Below are 9,193 nucleotides of genomic sequence, written 5' to 3' on the forward strand. Positions count from 1 at the left end.
CTGTAATGTAGAGGTCTGGGGTACTTGTGGGTTGTTGGCCATTTGATCAAATATATGCCAGTACTGTTCCGGGATCTCTAGAGATTTATTCCTATGGTGATTAGAAGGGGTGGGAATGATCTTAACAGCACTCCCTCGGTTTGGGATACTAGGTGTTCCTTGTTGAATTACTACCTGAGGGGATCTTGGCTCCTCTGTTTCCCCTGTTTCTCCTCCTCCTTCACGAATATTACAAGAATTCCCTTCTTGTGAGGAAATTGGGCGCGAATTTTCAATTTCTTGAAAGCTCTGCTCAATTCCTACCATTTTGTTGTGGACCTCAACGTAGGCTACACATGGTGAGCCTATGGCCTGAAGGGAGACAGTAGGTTGTCTGGAAGCAACGTTTCGAGGACCTACTAATGGCTGAGATTTAGCTTTCTCTAAGATGTTGTCTATGAAATTTGATTGTCCAAGGGTCACCGGTCCCTTAGATTTGTCGGGTTTGGGTAGTGGAATTGGATTGTTTTCGGGTTTTTTCTTCTTAGTCATTCATGCAAACAATTCAACTGTTTATCTCTACCCTAAGTCCTTAACAATTCTATTGGAAAGTGGGTGGGGGAGAAGGCATTTTACGTGCTCCATACACAGGTTCTTACCTTTCGTTTTTAATACCCAGTTCTCTCTCAACAGACAAGCATCAAAAGTGAGCAGAGGAGCAAGCACTTTACTTGCTCGTTACATAGGTTCTTACCTTCTGTTTTCAATACCCAATTCTTCTTCAACAGCAATTATTAGATGTACATTACTCTTTATAAATGGCTACACTCTCCCCGGCAACAGCGCCAAAATGTTGGGTGATAAAAGGTGCCTTTTAAAACTCCTAATTATCCTCACATTAATTATCAATCCGGGCAAGTCTTCTTATTTCAAGAGTGTACACAGTATGTGGCTGCTATTTAACTCAGAGAGTAATGTTTCCTAGATTGCAGTATAGATCTTTTAAATACAAGAGTAAACGGATGCATCTAGTAAATTCCAATTGCAATTAAAGAAAACTCAATCCTCTAGCGAAATCAAATCTTTCATCAATTCAAGTAACAACAGCATCAGTTGAAAGTACAGTAATGATAACTCATCTCTCTTTAACTGATTTCATCTAAATTAAACTCACTCTTCAGTAAACAATCTAAACAGCAATACCATCAATCTGAGAGTCTAACAGTGATAGTTAGTACTCTTTACAGTTGATTATATCAAGCGGAATATTTATCTAAGTAACTCGATCCGAAATGAAAGTAAACTGAATCAACGACAATACTGTAAATTATACAAAGCAAAGATATTCTGTCAACACCGAAAAATAATAAGCAGCAAAAGAAATAAAATCACAGAAAGCAAGAATACTATCAAACCATCACACTTGCAAGAATTGGAAATGTATGACACAAACGAAAGCAGTTGAATCCACCAGAGGCCGGGCCCTTAGCCACCAGCGAACACTACTAAGTTACTTCAGATAACGCGAGGGAACAGCAACTTCACTTATATATTAATCATCAAACTGAAAGAGCATTCCAATATATTCGTGTTCTTCTCGACAGCAAGAGTCTGTAATTACAATCACAATTTCAATAATACAGAGGTTCCTCCTCCCTTTCCTTCTTACAAACATCTCCTTTTATAATAGTAAAGGGTAAAAGATAAATGATAAATGTGATCCCTCGGGATCTCTCGATCCTGAGGGATTCGCAATAGATTTCCAACTTCAGACATCCTTTCCTTTCTCATGCTGATTCTTTTGATTTTCTTTGGCCTTATCTGCAACCACCGCGTACCTTCCTTAGCTTGTTGATTTTTGTTGTTCCTTCATAGGGAACAGCATTTGTCCCTTTTGTTGTTTTCTTGCATAAAGAAGGGTAATAATTAGCTAAGTCATAACTGCATATAATTCCTTCATTTCTTATCGTAACTCCTTAATAGATTAATGCTTTAAGATATATAAAAGATAAGAATAAAGGAAAAGGATGATGAGGTTAATAGTAAATTCATACCTTTTCCATGACTCAACAGCTTGCGCGAAAGTGAATGTGACTTCGTGTGTGAGTGCAACAGATGCTTTCATGGTGAACACATCAAACACATATGAAGCAAAGACTTTGAGCATAACCAGAAAATGGTCACAAGCATGACTCAGACATCAACATGCAGAGACTTGAGTGGAATAAACAAGCAAGGCGAATGTAAAGACTCACATGAGCTCACGGAGTGAACCCAAGTGTGTGCAGTCATCAAGTGAAACTCTCCAAGGGAGGCTCCGAAATCGATGCAGGCAAAATTTTTGGAGGGTGGTTGTAGCCGCTACAACAAATTCTTCTAGCTATTTCTTTAGAACATTAGCAACATGATCCCTATTTTCCAAGATTTTCTCTTTCCCTTCATTCATCACCTAATTATTGGATTTTTCTAGATCATCTCTCAAGAATATAATCTCAACTTCTAGACCCTCACAATGACCTTCTCTTTACTTTAGATTTCTCTCCCACACTTCTTCCATCATTCTTAATTCTTCTAGTTGGGCCATCAAAAATGTTATTTCTTGGTCCTAATTTTCATACTTCTTCAAAAGTGATATTAATATCATATTCTCTCCCAATTCTTCTTATGAGTGATTAAACTCTATCAGAGCAAGAACACCATCTTCATTATCACTGACAAGACATGGACATCAAGAAGTATAGTGACCTTCACTGCAACCATAATTAAGATAGGTTAGGTCATCTCTTGAGATTGATTGATTAGCACTTGATTGACCGTCTTTGTATTATGAATATGGAATGTTTTGTTGATGATAATCTATAAGGGGATTTCCTTCATCATTTGGTTCATGATATTCTATCTTCTTCAATTTTTTGTAATATTCTTCATAAATATATTTAAGCTTATCTATCATCTTGTTTGCATTATCATAGTAAATTACTTTGTTAGACATTGATTTTGATAGTGTACTCAAGATTATATTCCTATTATCATTTTCTCCATTCACTACAAATTTCCACATATCAAAGTCTAAATCCATTAGATAACATTCTATTATTTCCTTTTAGGTTACATACCTTGATCTATTCAATAATGGTGCTCCACTTGATGTATATCCAACTTGGTCATCCATGGTTTCTTGTGAGTTTCTTTCTAGAGTGGATTGTGTTGCATCTAATTGCTCCTCTACATCCATGATTAGGACAAGACTATCTTCATTACCATCTCTTGGCACTTCGACTACATTTGAAACATTTATTTTACAATCACAATCCTTTATATGATTTTTTCCAAGATGGATTCTTCTTATTCTTCCTTCTATTAGCCATAATTCCTTGGATATTCCCTCCAACTATAGGAAACTCCAATCTCGTGAAATATGCAAGAACTAAATTTCTCTTGGCTACAACCTAGTTGAGGCACCAACCTCATTCATATGAAAGCACCAACTTGCCACATGCTTCAACCTGATGGAGGTAACCACCTCCTTAATATGCAGGCATTGACACCTAAATCAGTTTTCAGGCTCAAACCTATTGGAGGCACAAACCCCAAAAATCATAGTGGACCTCCCATTCATATTACTTTCAAACTAGATCCACAAGCTTCAATATAAACTTCAAAACAACTTGCACCCTTTCTATTCTTTGCAAATTTTTCTCTACTTATAAAAACACTAACTTTGTCATTCAAATCAGCTTTCTTCAAAAATGTGTCCTGCAACATCATTACTATAATCCTGGATTTCAAAGAGTTGCACAGTAGGCTTCATACTCAGTACTTCAACATCAAGAACTTCATTACTCATGGTAGAAAAATAGAATTCATGGATAGCATAATTAATAGACTTTATTACTTATTTTATCATGAATAGCATATTGAATGATCTCAACAAGTAAATATGTAGAAAACATGTCACTACTCATATCCTTCACTTTTTATCACATAAAACAGACTGGTCATACAATGGTTAGAACAACTTCAGACCTATCATAATATTTGGTATAAGAAACGAAAAAAAGAGATGAAACTTGGAGAATTGAGCAAAATTCATGTTCATGGTAGCAGGCTTCATTCAAATAAAAACAAAGTTCATAAGCTTCATTTCTCAGCGAACTACTCCTCTTAAGATATAAGCTTCAACATTTTCATAATAAGTAAGTTGTGCTCTAAAATCAAAACTTGGCTTGTAATCAATTAGACCCTAAACACATATGTCGCTTAGCCCTTCGTAATGAAGATATAGCTCAATTTTGAATGAGATTTGGCCTTGCAGAGAAACTTTAGAATAATCATCAAATAAAAAGATGTCGATTCTATCTCATTGTTGGTTATTTATTTACATTGTTATTAGTTCTTGTTCAAAATTCTATTCATCACACTATATATGTGTATATGAATCAGGCTAGCTAAGTTTTAAATTTGTTTGCACATTGATCAAAGTTTGGCCTTACACACGACAATTATGACTTTTAAGCTTTCATCCTCCCACAACAAGTTTGAGTGTACTCCATCATATGATGTTATTTTGCACATCAATCAAACTAAAACTACAAATTGCATACCATCACAATGAACATTACACATCACACTGATTCAAAATGTAATAATACTTCTATTTAAAGTAGAATCCCAACACATATAAGGCATTCATAAGAAGAAAATGTGAAGTGATCCAATCATACTTATTACACCACACCAAATAGAACGAGAGGAAGTATTGAGAGGATAACAAAGTGAGTAATTGCAGAGATTCAGACAAAAATGTAGTTGCGTGAATTATTATTGATGGGTTAATTCAATCTAGAAAATTATATCAGACCAATCAAAATGGAAGGCTTTGCTCCAATCCAACTTTACTATCAAATTATATCAGACAAATCACAAAAAGGAAGGCTTTTCTCCAATCCAACCTTACACTCTTACCACAGTATCCATCGATAGATTTATGCCTTGCACTAATTGGATGTTGTAGCGATTCACACCTAGTTTATTGTGTCAATTCACAATCACATCTATAGCTTCATGACCACACTAACATAGAGCATGGGCTCATCACATTTCTCATTTGCGGTCTTCATTGCAAACTTGCTATAGTCATTCATATTTAGAGATAGATATATTATTCTCATCCCATGATTTAGAGTTATATATGTTGTGCTAATTCAACAGACCATGTGTTGCACCCAACAACTCATTGCACTAGCTCAGAGACCATTGCTCAATTCATAAAATAACTATATTGCTTCCATCATTCAGGTTCAAAGATCAATGTATTGTGGCCATCACATGATTTCATATATTGCATATTCTGATTACTACAAAATTGTTCTCCTTGAGATTTCCATCGCACGATCTGAGCACATCATCGCATACCATACCATCATTATTGCATATGCAAACTAGATCACCATTTATTTCATATGAAGACCATCATACTTATTGTTGTTGCAAAAAAACAAACTAATTCAAGGCTTCAATAGTATCAATAGATTTAGTGATTCATCATTGATTCACTAAAAAAGTATGTGCCTTACATAGTATGCCATGAGATGAACTTCTTCCACGTACTACACCAATCACTTTGATTAAATGGCATATATATATATTTGTAAATTAGATCAGAGATTAAATAAAAACCATAGACTTTACCATGGGTGATTTACATGGGAAATTATTTTTTGACTTTAAACTAGGGACATGGTTAATACCAAGTGTAATACACCTTGTTACACACTTGCAATTACTTCAACCATTTAAATATTCATATGTTTGGGGTTTATCGAGCTAAGTTGTTTAATGTTCATAATGCATGTAAGGATAACCTCAATCCACTATAAATAACCATAACAACATTTGGCCAATGATTGGTGGATGCCAAAACCTTGAAAAAAAACCACTTGGCTAATTAATTTAATAGTTGGCCCTCGGGGGCTTGTTAATTTGTGATTCAAGTGCCTAGGCCTATAACCATGTGATCTGAAAATCACTTATGTATGATCTCATTAATTAATGTAGGTATTACAGACTCATGCGATGGGATATGCCTATGTTATTTTAAACAACGGATCGATAAGATTGTGCAATACATAGGCATTGGAAAACAGTAAGAGAAACACAGCAAGCAAATGCAAAAACACAACAATTTAATAAGCAGTTCACCCAATCCTCCTGGGCTACGTCTCTTGGTCCAGCTTTTAGTGGTGGCCTTTTCTATTGTGTCTTTAAGCAGAGTTTTTACAATGAGGAGCTCAATTTGAGTCTCCTGTAACAGATGATGCTTAGTAGGGTGGTACTTGGATTCCCCAAGCCACTAGAGTACACAGACTCCCCCTTACAAAGTCTCGACCTCAACTAGTCTTAATGGGATAAGTCCAATTTGGGACTTAGTTCCCGACAGATATCCTAACAGGGATTTCTTGAACCTCTCAAGCCTTCTTGATTCTTTCTACTCGATGTTGCCTTAGATCTGTCGGTCAACTCGACTTCTCTATTCTCTGCTTCTTGCTTCACTCTCTATTATGTCTCCTCTATCTCTTCTCCGTTCTCTGTCTATTCGTGGCTTAGAGCCAATCCGTCCCTTGAATGTTCGCTTCCTCTTCCGGCTCTTCGGATCGCTTGCCTTTGTCCACTTGAATTCCTTGCTTTGGTGTCATCGCAACTGTGTAATGTTTCACATGCTTATGCCATCGACAACAGCGTAGGACCAAAACAGGACATTAAGGTAAGGACAGGCGGTAGGGCAGGCAGTAGGTATAGGGAGCTAGTACGAAGATCATAACCAAGCTTCCGAGATCAATCAGTGTAAAAATCGGACTCAGGGGAGAGGGATGATAGTCCTGATCTCGCTCTCTTGCCCGATGGGCCCAGTGCTCTCTCTTTGCCTATGTGAAGCAGCACCCTTTCTCGCTCTTGAACTAGGCTAAGTAAGGTGGACACTTGTCTCCTTACGAACTGGGTGCCAGCTTTTCCTCGAATGGTCATTATTTCGATTATTCCACGAAATGATTCATCCTCCAGCTCATCGGTCACGTCGGACCTCAAATTTCATATGCCTCAGCCTATTCTTCCGTCAAATCTGGTCCTCCATCGGGTGCAACCTCCACCGTTGATCTGGGGCCTCCAAATCCTACAGTCATCGCTTCTATCGCACGGGTGATTTGCTCGACCGTTACCCTGCGATGAGAGTAGTTTTCTCTCTCATCCACCGGACATGCAACATTCAGTGAATGGCATCACTTGGTCCTCTACCAAACCCACTTACTGCCCGAAATGCCTCCGATATTCCACTAGTTTTGAGTGCGGGACCCACCTTCTGACGGTTTGGGTATTTCCGCATGGTTTTCCCTGTTTTTCACATGACGAGGTATTGGGGCTTTTCTTTCTTTGAGGTTTTTATCCTGCAATGCGCGATAATCGCACATCAGAAACGACCTTTGTTTTCTGATATGGACTTCCTATTTGCTAGTTTGCACCACTGCGCAGACTCCATGGGCCAATGGTCAACACGCTTTGATCGAGGGTCCTCGTTGTTCTATGCTGGCTACAACTGCCGCTGTCCAGAGGTCCTTCCTGATAGCTCGTTATTCACAAGATTTTGGAGTCCGACATAGTTTGAAACAGTCATAGAAACTCTGATAATTTTCAAGGATCTAATTCGGATCATGGCCTTCCCACTAAAAAAGCTTTTGGACCACCAAAAGTTGGTTTTCAAGCATCGACTAAGTGAGGATACAACTTTCTCACCTGTCCAATCTCTATCCATTTTGCACTGCTTGGCTTTGAACCCTTGAGCCCAATTTTGAGGTACTCAACATCTCCCCTGCGCGTCGTTCTCACCTTCCTGTCCAGAACTGTGTCTTCCTGCAATTCATTAAGATATTCAGGTAGCAAGTCATCAATAGAAAGTAATTGACTCTGCTCTTCGGGATCCTCAATTAGTGAAGGTTCAAACAATCTCAAGCTATTTTCATTTACAACTGAGTAGATGTGCATGTAAGTTGGTAGATCAAGGTGAAAAACATTCTCACCAATTTTCTCAAGTATCTTGAAAGGTCCATACTTGATAAGCTTTAGCTTTATACCTTCACCTTGAATCTTGTCCTTGCTGATATACAGCCAGACTTGATCACCAACTTGGAAACTATGCTCGATGCGGATCTTGTCAGGACTTGCCTTGTATTTGGCCTAGCTCTTTTCCAGTTGTTCCTCTACTGCCTGGTGGATCTCTTGGATTTGTTCGACGAAGCTAGTTTCCCTGTCCACATCACTGTGTCCCTCAACTGTTGTGTCCTTACTAAAGACAGAATCCAAGGGAGACCTTGGTGTGAAACCAAAATAGGTCTCAAAAGGAGATCTCTGTGTGGAAGAATGTTTGGCTCGGTTATAAGCATGTTGCACATAACAAAAATGTTCATCCTAAAGCTTAGGATGCTTGCTGCAATATCCCCTGAGTAACTGGATCACTGTCCTATTGACTACTTCTGTCTGGCCATCGGTTTGTGGATGGAAAGTTGTGCTTTTCTTCAGTTTGGTATCCATCAGTTCCCACAGACTTGACCAAAACTTTCCCACAAATCAGGTGTCTCGATCAGATATAATGGAAGTGGGTAATCCAAAATGAACCCATACATGTTGAAAGAATAGTTTTGTAGTTTGTTCGGCTGTAATATGTTTATTACAAGGTATCAAAATACACATTTTGCTGAACCTATCCACAGCAACATACAAATAATCATGACCTTTCCTAGATTTGGGCAGTCCTCCAACAAAGTCCATGGAAACACTTTCCCAAGGATGAGAAGGAACTGGTAATGGAGTGTACAAGCCTAGTTTTCCATTGTTGGGCTTGCTTCTAGCACACATAGTACACCCTCTTACATATCTAGAAATTGTCTCATTCATTTTTGGCCAATAACAAAACCTTTACAATTGTGCAACTGTTTTACTTACCCCAAAGTGACTTGATATTAGAGAAGTGTGTGCTTCTCGAATTATCTTTACTCTTTCAGTTTATGGAATGCATAGCTTCCCACAATGATATAAGAGTCAGTCCTTAATATAATAATCAAATTCTTCTACTCATTTTCCTTGACTTAAAGTTGCATATACATCTTTAAAGTCTATATCTTCAGTATATTGTTCAATGTAGCTCTCATGTAACACAGAATTACGC

This window comes from Pinus tabuliformis, chromosome 6 (genome assembly GCF_031772625.1).
Source record: "Pinus tabuliformis cultivar Carrire ecotype Pingquan chromosome 6, CPIR1, whole genome shotgun sequence".
In the NCBI taxonomy this organism is placed as follows: Eukaryota; Viridiplantae; Streptophyta; class Pinopsida; order Pinales; family Pinaceae; genus Pinus; species Pinus tabuliformis.